We start from the raw sequence: 11,393 nt of genomic DNA, 5'->3' as shown, positions 1-11,393 counted from the left end.
ATAGTATTTATCAGAGAGATAGGACCTATATGTCATCTTTTAATCATAACACATGGTTACTGCTAGAGAAAGATACATTTACAAGAAGAAGGAACTTGCTGATTTGGGCAAACAACAGAGTAGATTATCTCTTTAGAGATAATCTAAAAGCAGTTATCTCTTTAGAGTAAAAAGAATGACCTTTAACAAAGTTTTACATCAATGGTACAGAAAATCTTCAGTCACTAAGCAGTTGGGGAATCCATCTTGTCATAGATACAGACCTGGCAGAAAGGCAGAAAGAGAAAAGATTGGTAGGAGCGTGCACGTTTTCTAAATTAACATACATAAACAATGCAGAATCTGGGAATCCCTACTACATCTATTGGACATTATTTAATCAATAGAAGAAACATCCAGAGAAATTTCCATTTTAAAAAGTGCCACTTCCAAGCAAATTATAAGGAGGCTGAGTATAAATGCTAGCTAGTAAACTGCATATGCATGTATGTATTGGTATGCGAAGTGTCCAAGGAAGGACTCAAAGAATGAATGAATGATATAAGGGCAATGGAAATCAAGAAAAAGACAAATAAATTATCAAATGATGTAAATTAGGAAGTAAATAAGGACGACTTATAAGACAATAGGAATATTGATAAACTGATTAAGTTGTATGGAGTATGTATAAGGATGTACAAGGTTTAGAGTCATTTGCTTTATATCTCTAGCCGAGAATGAGCCTTGGTTCCTTTGTTGAAATGGATATGAATCAAAATTTGTAAATCTATACATGCAAATCCTTCATTCCTATAGAATGGAATATAGTTGTGTCAAATACTTCTCAAACTAAAATTTATCTTGCTATGACTCAACTCATGAAAATGCAACATGAATATCTTACATCAGCAGAAGGAAAAGGAACAACCTGGCTAGTTACATACGGAAATAAGAATGAATCTTTAAGAACACAGGGGTTAGCCAGCCTGGAACATAGTACAAATGAGAATCAAGAGGTAAGTCTTGTGATGACTAGACAGCACCGTCCAGACAAAAGGGTGGCCTGGACTAAGGATCTTATTTTTCAGATTATGGTGACACGCATATCCTAGTGTGGAGATATAGGCATTAGCTATCAAAATCTGATATGATTAAGTGTTTGAATAATCCAGCTAACTCCTCTTGCTCTGATTCCCTGGTCATTAATGTTCTCATCATCACTTGACTACCCAGAAATTTTCCTATATTGAAAGAATGCGCTAGTCGTATCTGGAGATCCAGACCACTTGACCAATTATTTTGTACAACATTCATAAACTGGCATCTTGATGTATATATTTTCTTCTAGTTTCAATTTATTTAATGTCAATCAACATCCCCTTATCTACCTCACTCTGACACTGAAGAGACTCACTTTTGAAGTCTAGACTACAGTAAATTCATCGAGGTTAATGTCTCCTGAAAGACAAGCAATTGGTCTTCTCCAAGAGATACCTCTTACCACATCATGTTCTTCCTTTAACCATAGGCAGCAACACAATTTCTGAGTTAAGATTTTAAAAACAACCGTGTTGTTTCAATCTGGGACAGCTTAATATTAGTAAGGTACTTGGAAACTCCTGATATTGAACTAATATAAATTTAATGTTACTCCAAGTCAGTAAGGAAACTTCATACTACTTTTGTAATTTATGAAATCCTTCTATAAATAATGAATTTACTGCATTCTTTCCTCATTGCCACTTTCAGTTCTTTGTTCCTGGATGTACAGGTGACTGAATTTAAAAAAGGAGTGAGAGTTGCATGAACAACAGCAACAAATTTGTGAAGGTGTGATTTGGGGTGAGGCCAGATATAAACAAAGATTCAAGGGCCGAAGAACAAAATCACCACAATGATATGAGTTGACAAAGTGGAGTGGACCCTGGATGAACCACTTGAAGATTGTTTCTGAATAGAGATCAGGATAAAACTGCAGGAGATAATCAATATAAAGAATGAGCCCAGAGATATAAACTCACTGTTGGCTGAGACCATGAACTCTAACCTGTAGGTATCTGCGCAGGCAAGTCCGATGAATTGAGGAAAGTCAGAGTAAAAGTTGTGTTGTACATCATGGCCGCAGAATGGCAATTTTGCAACAAAAACTAGCTGAATCACAGAGTGGATCAAATCATCATGTTATACACCTTAAACTTACACAATGTTGTATGTCAATTATATCTTAATAAAGCTGGGAAAAAAGAATTAGCAGTTCAAGAAATTTAGTATTCACTAATTCCAGAAATATTCATTGAATACCTACCATGTGCCAATCACTATTTCAGATCCCAAGGATATTGTAGAAACCCCAAAAGTCCTGTATTCATAATATCTACATTCTATTGGAGGAAGAAGAAAATAAATAACATAAATAAGATAATTATATAGTATGTTAGAAAATAATACAGAGAACAAATGAAGCATGAGGAGGGGAGAGCCTCTTAGGATGGGTGATTATGATTTTAAATAGAGGGGTAAAGAAAACCTTAAAGAGAAGGTGACTTTTAAACAATATCTTGAAGTGAGAGAAAAAACTTTATAGATATCCAGGGGAAATGCATTCGAGGTGAAAAGAATAGTCAATCATAGAAACCAGAGGTATAAAGAAGTGTAAGATGCTGGAGAAACAGCAAGGAGGCTAGCGTGGCTGCAGCACTGAAAGCAATGGGCAAAGTGTAAGACGTGATGGCGAAGAAAGAATAGGTGAGAGCAGATCATTTAGGGCATCATAGGCTATTGTAAGGACTTTAGCTTTCACTGTAAGAAAGGATCAGGGGAGGTGTTTAAGCAGAGAATAAAATGATATGGCTTAAGGGATTTTTAAATTTGAAAATATTGTACCTACAGTTATGCATATTATAATTATAAAGTTTATTGAATTATTAAGGTGTGCACATCCATTTAACTATCACCTTAATAACAGAAATAGAACATTACCTAACATCCCAGATGCCTCATTGTGACCTTTCCTATTACTACTTCTCTCTCCAAAGTTACCTCTATCTTCAATACTATAAATTTGCCTGTTTCTGAAATATACATAAATGAAAACATAACAGCATCTATTCTGCGTTTGGAATTTCTCATTCATAATTAAATTTGTGATGTTTATCCATGGTCTTTCATAAACTGTAGTTCATTTATTTTCATTACTGTATAATATTCTTTTGAATGAATATACAACGTCTCCACTCTATTGTTTGGACACATGGGTTGTTTCAAATTTGGGCTGTTATACAAAATGCTGCAATGAATAGTATTCTGCAGATCTCTTGGTGTATACTTGAAAGAATTTATGTTGCACATACACGAAATCAGTTGGTCCTATGGAAAGCATACATTCAACTTTTAACAGATAACATCAAAGAGTATATTACAAAATGGCTGCCCAAATGTACATTCTCATGAGTAGTAAATGATAATCCCTATTATTCTGTCATTTTTGCAAGTCTTGGTTACGTCAGTTTTTTTAAAAGAACATTTAGGAAACACATCCTGTGCGATATTTGGATATACTCTTTTTTTGAAATGACTTTTCAAGAATCTTGCCCATTTTTCTATTGGGAATTTGCTGCTACTTTAAAGATTTAAAAATACATTCTGCAAATAAGCCTTTCAGCAGTTACATGTATTCACACACATACATATGTATATGTATTTTCTCCCATTTATGTGGCTTATTTTTCCAGTTTCTTAATATTTTTTAAGAAACAGAAGTTCTTAATTTTAGTGTGTTCAATGTATCAATCAAGTTTCATTATAAGTAATTCTTTTTTGCTTAAGGTCATGCAAACATTTTATTTATTTTTTAGCAGTTTTAATGTCTTTCCTTTTACATTTCTGATCTGTAATCATCCTGGGCTTAATTTTGGTGTATGTTGTGAAATAGAGGTCAAAGTTCATTATTTCACGTGAAAATCCATTTGACCTAGACACGTTTTGGTTATATTTTTGCTAAAAAATCCTTCATTCCACCCCTGCTATGCAGTGCTAATCTTGTTATAAATTGTGTCTATACATGCATAGATTGGTTTCTGGATTCTCTATTAAATTCCATCTTTCTTTTTGTACCTGTTGCACCTGTAGCACATTCTTTTAATTATCATAGCTCTATAATAAGTTTTGACATCTATTAAGGTAAATCTTCCCAATTTATTTCCCTTTAAACTTTTTTGTCAATGTTATAATATAGATAGATGATGATGGGGGTTGTAACATGGAAATCTGTAGCCAATTGCTAGGATATTTTTAGAGTTTATGAACTGGCTTGTCGACTTCATTCTGAAATTGGCCAATTTGAAGTCAATTTCTCATCACCTCCTCCTTTATTCCAGTTGGGGATCCTTCTAATAAATGAAACAGTGGGGCTGGCCCGGTGGCACAGTGGTTAAGTGCGCATGCTCTGCTTTGGCAGCCCAGGGTTCGCTGGTTCAGATCCTGGGTGTGGACATGGTACCGCTTGGCAAGGCATGCTGTGGTAGGCGTCCCACACATAAAGTAGAGGAACATGGGCACAGATGTCACCACAGGGCAAGCCTTCCTCAGCAAAAAGAGGAGGAGGATTGGTGGTAGATGTTAGCTCAGGGCTAATCTTCCTCAAAAACTAAATAAAATAAACAAACTAACGAAAGTAAAAATCAAAGCAGTGGGCAAGTCTAAGCTTTTTCCAAGACTGGTATCAACATTCTGATTCCTCAGAGTTTCTGTGTCGTTTATCCCCTGTTTCTGGTTCCTCACTGTCTGGCTGAGGTCCCCTCACTCCATTTTTAAAAATTTTTTTTCTACCTTGATTAAGAAATAATTCTCATACATCACTGTATAAGTTTAAGGTGTGAAGCATGATGGTTGAATTTACGTATATTGTGATTACCACAATAGGTTTAGTTAACATCTATCATCTCATATAGGTACAATAAGGAGAAAAGCATTTCTTCTTGTATTTAGAACTCTTATAAATCTACTCTCTTCACAACTTTCTTATGTATCATACAACAGTGTTAACTATATTCATCATGTTGTACATTACATCTCTGGTACTTATTTATCCTATAACTTAAAGTTTGTACCTTTTGACCACTTTCCTCAAATTCCCCCGACACTGACCCCCACCTCTGGTAACCCCAAATCTGATTTCTTTTTCTGAATTGTTGTTGTTGGTTTCTTCTTCTTTTTTTTTTTTAGATTCCACATATAAGTGAGATCAAACAGTATTTGGCTTTCTCCATCTGACTTACTTATCTTAGAACAATAACTACAAGGTCCATCTATGTTGTCACAAATGGTAGGATTCATTGTGCCTAAGATCTAAAGACAATCTCAGGCACCTTGTGGTGTGGGGTGAGATTCAAGAGGACAATCAGGAATGATTCCTGCATATCTAAACAGACAGGCCTGGAAGGATATGGAGAAAGCTAAAGACACAACTACAGAGGAAATTAAGCTTGTTAAATACACAAGTCAGGTCACTTTCCCACACACAGTGCTGATGCTGATAGAGCCCTGAGGAGGACACTGTCTCAGGGAGACCACTGCAAAGGCCTGAGACTCGCCAGCCTAAATCTCTCCCAAAATACCTCTTCTCGTGCACTCCCATCCCCACAATAACACCATTAACATCATTCGCACTTATATAAAGGTTTTAATCATTTCAAGTTCATACCACTGCAGGATGTTTCCTCTTTGACTTGTTACTAGGCATTTACATGGTTTCAGAAAATTATATACAATTTAAATGACTAGTTTAGAAAATAAAACTAAGAAAAACTGACAAATGTGACAAAACATAACGAAGTTATTAATGGCACTACTAGTCTATCTAAATCAAATTGTTATTAATACCTTGCTGCATTTTTCCCATTCCTACTCTGTTTTGAATCATACTACAATAAATTCGAATCTTATTTTTCTCATTTCAAAGAGTATCTTATGTCTTTACCCATATTTTGGGACAATCTTTGAAATTATTTTAATATTGGTAAAGTATTCTATTATTTATACATACTACAGTGGTCTTAACAATTTATTAATTGGAGGATGCATAGTTTATTAGCAATTTCAGATCATTCTGCAGGGCTGATTTTCTATGAGGAAGCTTGAAGTGTTGAGATAGATAAGAGGAAATGCAAATGATATAAAAGAGAACTGGTTTGAGGAAGGAGCACAAAGCTAGAAGTGGGAAATCCTGTCCTACGTAATCTACTTATAAGTGATGAGTTTATACCACCTGTGCTATTGGGAGGACTCTGATGAGGTCCCCAAAACAGCACATGCAGCACCAACACAGAACCTTGTGTCCTAAAAGAGTTCAGAGCAGCAAGTAAATTTTCCAAGAAAATTTGTAGGAAATACAAGACACAACGAGTTTGTTTGTGTATTTTATGTATCTGTTATTTTGTCCTTAAAGGATTAGGTATGTGTTCAGTGTATTGTTTCTGAACCAATTTTAGTTTTGGGGATAGGATCTATCACCCAAATTCTTTCTAGATTTTACTGATGAAAGTTCTTTAGTGGCTGCTGCAGCCAACAGCATGTGGACGCCAGACTATTTCCCACTGTGTTGACTCAGCTTCAGTTCCTGAAGCAACACCCCCCATTTCACTCTGAGGGAGCAGTTAGAAATAAGAATAAACCTTCATTAATGGTGTTCAGAATTTTGAGCTAACATTTTTTATTTCGGTGAGAAAACATAAGAAACTTATCACGGTAAATTTGTAAAACACATTAAGAAGCAGAACAAAATCACCCATAATTTTATTAAAATATTGCAACCATGAAATTTTTTTATATATTCCCTTCCTGTACTTCCTTAATTACAAAGTAAGTTTGCAAACAATTATGTAAGTCCTTTCTATCTTGGAAAAAGAGAAATTAAACTAAGCATTACATTGTTAGCATTTTCCCAACTCATCAAATGTTTTTCAAAACATGATTTTTACTGTCTGTATGATATTGTATAATTTGGATGTATGATAATTCAGTTAATCAATCTCCAGTTACTGAATATTTGAATAGGTAAGATTTTCATGTTATCATTATTTTCTTTTCATTAAATTATAAATTAATTTTGGATGCAATGACATATTTATAACATTTACTTGTTATATCCAGAACATGGTAGATATCTCCTTTTATTCATATCTTTTTTGTACTGCTTTAAGGTAAGTATTTGCAATTTTCTTCATATACATTTCATTAGTATAATATTTTGTATGTCTACTTGGCATCTGGCCACCATTTTAAAGTCTCTTATTGATTTTAATTATTCTTTGAAATTATTTTTATGAAAATTCACATCAAATATCAATGTCTTTGATAAAGAAAAATAGGCAGGAAAATAAGTACTAGGGTGAGAGCAAATTTCTGAGTTTCAATTTAAGAGAGAATTGATGAGTGTTGATGTGCCATATTTTAACCCCTACCTTATTCTCCCTATTTCCTTTAGGAGACTTGGAGGGTTAAACACTTGCCTCCCGCTTTCGTTCAATACTTCAATGAGAGACTATAGGGAAGGCTGCATGGGGCTCACTTCTTCCCTCCCCTACCAAGGGATATTGCATAAGGCTCTGCAGGTTGTTCCTGGAATAAGAGAGCCAGTTCAAGCCAGAGAGTGATGACTGTCACCCAGCTTGTGCCTGGGAGCAGAAATATGCACCCTGAAGTGTGTGGGGCCCACCTGAGGAAGAGGTGCATGAAAGCACTTCCGATCAAGACTTGCAGCTGAGGGGCTACTTTGTGATCCTGTGATCTACACAAAGGGCCTCAGAGACTAGCCTTGGCCCTGCACCCAAGCTTTAAAGTAAGTCACACTTTCACCCCCCACAGAACTTGACTTTCATCTCCCTTGCATAACTACAGTGAAAATACACAAGCAAATTTGCTTTTTTGTGCTCCTATAGAACTGGGCACAATTCCACTAGTAGCTGAGATTGTGCCTTCTCAGAGTAAGACTTATTTACTAAGATGCAATATGATAATTCCAGGAAGCCACCTTGAAAATTAACCGGAGAGTAATACACCTCATTTCAGACCTTGGCCATACTATCTTATTACTATCCTCAGACACACACACACTGTCCTCTCTGCATGTTTAGTGTTTGTTCTAATACATACAGAGAGAAAAGCACTTTAAAATCATGAAGCATTTAAACTATGAATCATTGCAGTTTCTTTAATTTTTTCCATGTAATCTCATTTTCAAGTCTCACCTCTACTCTGTTTCAGTACATGTATCCTTTTGAATTGAGTGCTTCTTGCTGGTTCTAAGATAAAGAAGGAATATATCACATTATAAGAACCTAAAACATCCTAAAAAGTAACCAGTTGGAGAAAACTACTTTCTAAAGATCATGTTCAAGAGTTGAATTTGCCTAGAAGAAGTTTTTTGACAAGCCCACTTGAGGAAGAATCTCAAATCTCAAAAGACGTACACATGGACAGAATTATTTGGAAAAAGGAAGGGAAAGATGTTCTTGTCACTCTTGTAGATGGTGGGAAGAAAATGAGGAAGGAAGAGAAAGCGGCAGCACCAGGTATAATATGAGAGTTTGAATGGGTGTTCAGCACAGGGGCCCTTCCTCTGACTCTCCCTAACCCCAACCTGTAGTCAGGTTAATAAACCTACACTAAGCTGGAATGAGTTTGTTTTGGGATAAAACATTGAAGGGCATGAGTGTATGTCTAGGTTGATGTGATCAAAACAAGACATCAGGTGGATTCAGGAGTGGGAGGAGAAAAGCACGCAGGAACATGTTTGTATGGTGTGTGTGTGTGTGTGTGTGTGAGTGTGTGTGTCTGTAGGGAGATAGTAGTGGGGACTCCAGACATCTAATCACTATGAAACTGGAGCTCGGAGACCAATTTACCTAAATCTGCAAAAGATAGAAACTGACCAGTTGCCATCTGGGTTACTTAGGATTTTTTCTTCAAAAATGCCTGAGAATGTCTGGCATTTTCCTGTTTCCATGCACTACACACAGGAATATTAATATAATAAAGCCTAGTACAAATAATTTATGCAAGTTCCAGTAAGTTCTTATTTTCTATTTGCCTCAATGAAATGCATCCTTAAAAATATTCCACACAACATAGGAAAATATTTGTCTCTCAAATTTACTTAAGATCATTAAGTTCCTGTTATTTTATACCACTCTGTGTCCTCCATGTCTTTGGATTCTAGTTCTTCAGAGGCTGTCTTTTGCCAAATCCTATAATCCTTAACAGTTTCTCAGGGCCTCCTTCATTTCCTTATTCCAGAGGCTATTGATCAAGAGATTGAGAAGTAGAGTCATCACAGAATAAAATAAAGTTACAGCTTTCTTAATCCCTGGTGGATCGCCTGCTGTTGGCCTCACATACTTCACCGTGATGGAGCCACAGAACAGGGACACCATGGCCAGATGGGAGCCACATGTGCAGAAAGCCTTATGCCAGCCTTCTGCTGAGGGGACCCTCAACACAGCTCTGATCAACAGGGTGCAGGAGATGGAAATGAAGAGGAAAGTGGATAAAATTAGGACTGAGTTAAAGACGGCACAGATGATCTCAGTGGCAGGAGCTAGCACACAGGACAACTTCATAAGGGGATCTAAATCACATAAAAAGTCATAAGATAACCTGGGAGGCGAAAACGGGAAAACCACACACCCAGCGGTAGGCTCCAATTCTGATGCAGCGTTGAACTGTAATGACAATGGGATAGTTCAGGGGCCTGCAGATTGTGAGGTACCTGTCAAAGGGCATGGCAGACAGGAAGAAGGTCTCAGTGGTGCCCGTGGAGAATAAGAACTAAAACTGAAGGAAGCAGCCAGAGAAGGAAATGGTGCTGGTCTCAGAAAGCCAATTGGCTAGCATATTGGGGATAGTAGAATGACATAACAAATGAAAAATTGGCCAGTAGAATGCACATGGAGATATGGAGATGGTGGTCCCATCACATTGCACAGATAACGCACAGGTTTCCAATTAGCATCAGGACATAGATCACAGAGAAGACCTAGAAGAGAGCATCTTAATCTCCCAGATACACGTGAATCCAAGAAGAATGAATTCGCTCACAGGGTCAGAGTGATTATTCCCTCCTGGGCTTTTCGTTTCTTTTTTCCTTAAACTGCAATAGGAAGACATTACCATGTTACAAATGACTCTACAGAAGTTTTCTCATGAAGATAGTCTCTGAATTTCTTGACAATTCAATTAGCAGCATAGTATTAGATTACTTAAAGATTTTTGACATTATCATTAAATGACACCTCCGTTTACTCAGCTGCTCAGGCCACAAACTTTGGCTACAGCTCACCACCCCTCTCAGTACCTACATCCAAACCATCAACAAATGTTCTAGGCCCCATGATCCAAGCTTTCAGAATTGAGCAATTTTTGGCATTCCCATCAGCTTTCACCCTGGTAAATGCTACCCTGAAATTCTCACTTAAATTACTACGAAAGCCTCTTAAATTGCCTGTTTCCATGTTTACGTGTTTGTGACAATTATCCAAATGGTAGCTAGACTGATCGTTTTTTAAAAATCTGATTACATCATCTTCCTGTTCCCAATCTTTTGAACACACTTAAAGTAACCCCCAAATTCCTTGCCACAACTTCTCTGGCCAATGAAGCCTTTCTCTGTGCCCTCCTTTCCTATCACTCTTCCCTTTACTCACTCCACTCTAGCTGTGCTGACACAGTACTCCTCCCTTACACGAAATTTCATTTTTTGGTTTCAATTTTATGCAGTAAACAACAATCTGAAAATATTAAATGGAAAATTTCAGAAATAAACAATTCATAAGTTTTAAATTCCGTGCTGCTCTGAATAGCATGATGAAATCTCACCCCATGGTGCTTCATCCAGCCTAGGACATGAATCTTTCCTTGTCCCCAATTCCATGCTGTATATGCTAGCTGTCTTTTAGTCACTTAGTTGCCCTCTCAGTTATCAGATCAACTGCTGGGGTATCACAGTGCTTGTGTTCAAGAAACTCTTATTTTACTTAATGATGGCACCAAAGTGCAAGAGGAGTGATAGTCACAATTCAGATATGCTAAAGAGAAGTGATAAAGACCTTCCTTTGAGTGAAGAGATGAAAGTTCTTGACTAAATAAGGAGAGGAAAAAATCGTATGCTGAGTTTGCTAAGATTTACAGTAACTTCTTTTATAGTATATTGCTAATAATTGCCCTATTTTATTATTAGCTATCGTTGTTAATCTCTTAATGTGCTTAATTTATAAATTAAACTTTATCATAGGTATAGACTTATAGAAAAAAACATAGTGTATATAGTGTCCAGTGCGATCTGTGGTTTCAGGAATCCACCGGGAGACTTGGAATGTATACCCCAGGATAAGGGGGGGATCACTGTAATAGGTTATGTC

At 36.6% G+C, this 11,393-nt stretch overlaps 2 pseudogenes; both read right to left on the bottom strand.

Annotated features, from left to right (window-relative positions):
- Window positions 1,669–2,154, bottom strand: OR4F99P (olfactory receptor family 4 subfamily F member 99, pseudogene; annotated as a pseudogene).
- Window positions 9,211–10,095, bottom strand: OR11G36P (olfactory receptor family 11 subfamily G member 36, pseudogene; annotated as a pseudogene).

The sequence above is a fragment of the Equus caballus genome, chromosome 1 (genome assembly GCF_041296265.1).
Source record: "Equus caballus isolate H_3958 breed thoroughbred chromosome 1, TB-T2T, whole genome shotgun sequence".
Classification (NCBI taxonomy): domain Eukaryota; kingdom Metazoa; phylum Chordata; class Mammalia; order Perissodactyla; family Equidae; genus Equus; species Equus caballus.
This window is presented reverse-complemented; position numbering and strand designations above follow the sequence as displayed.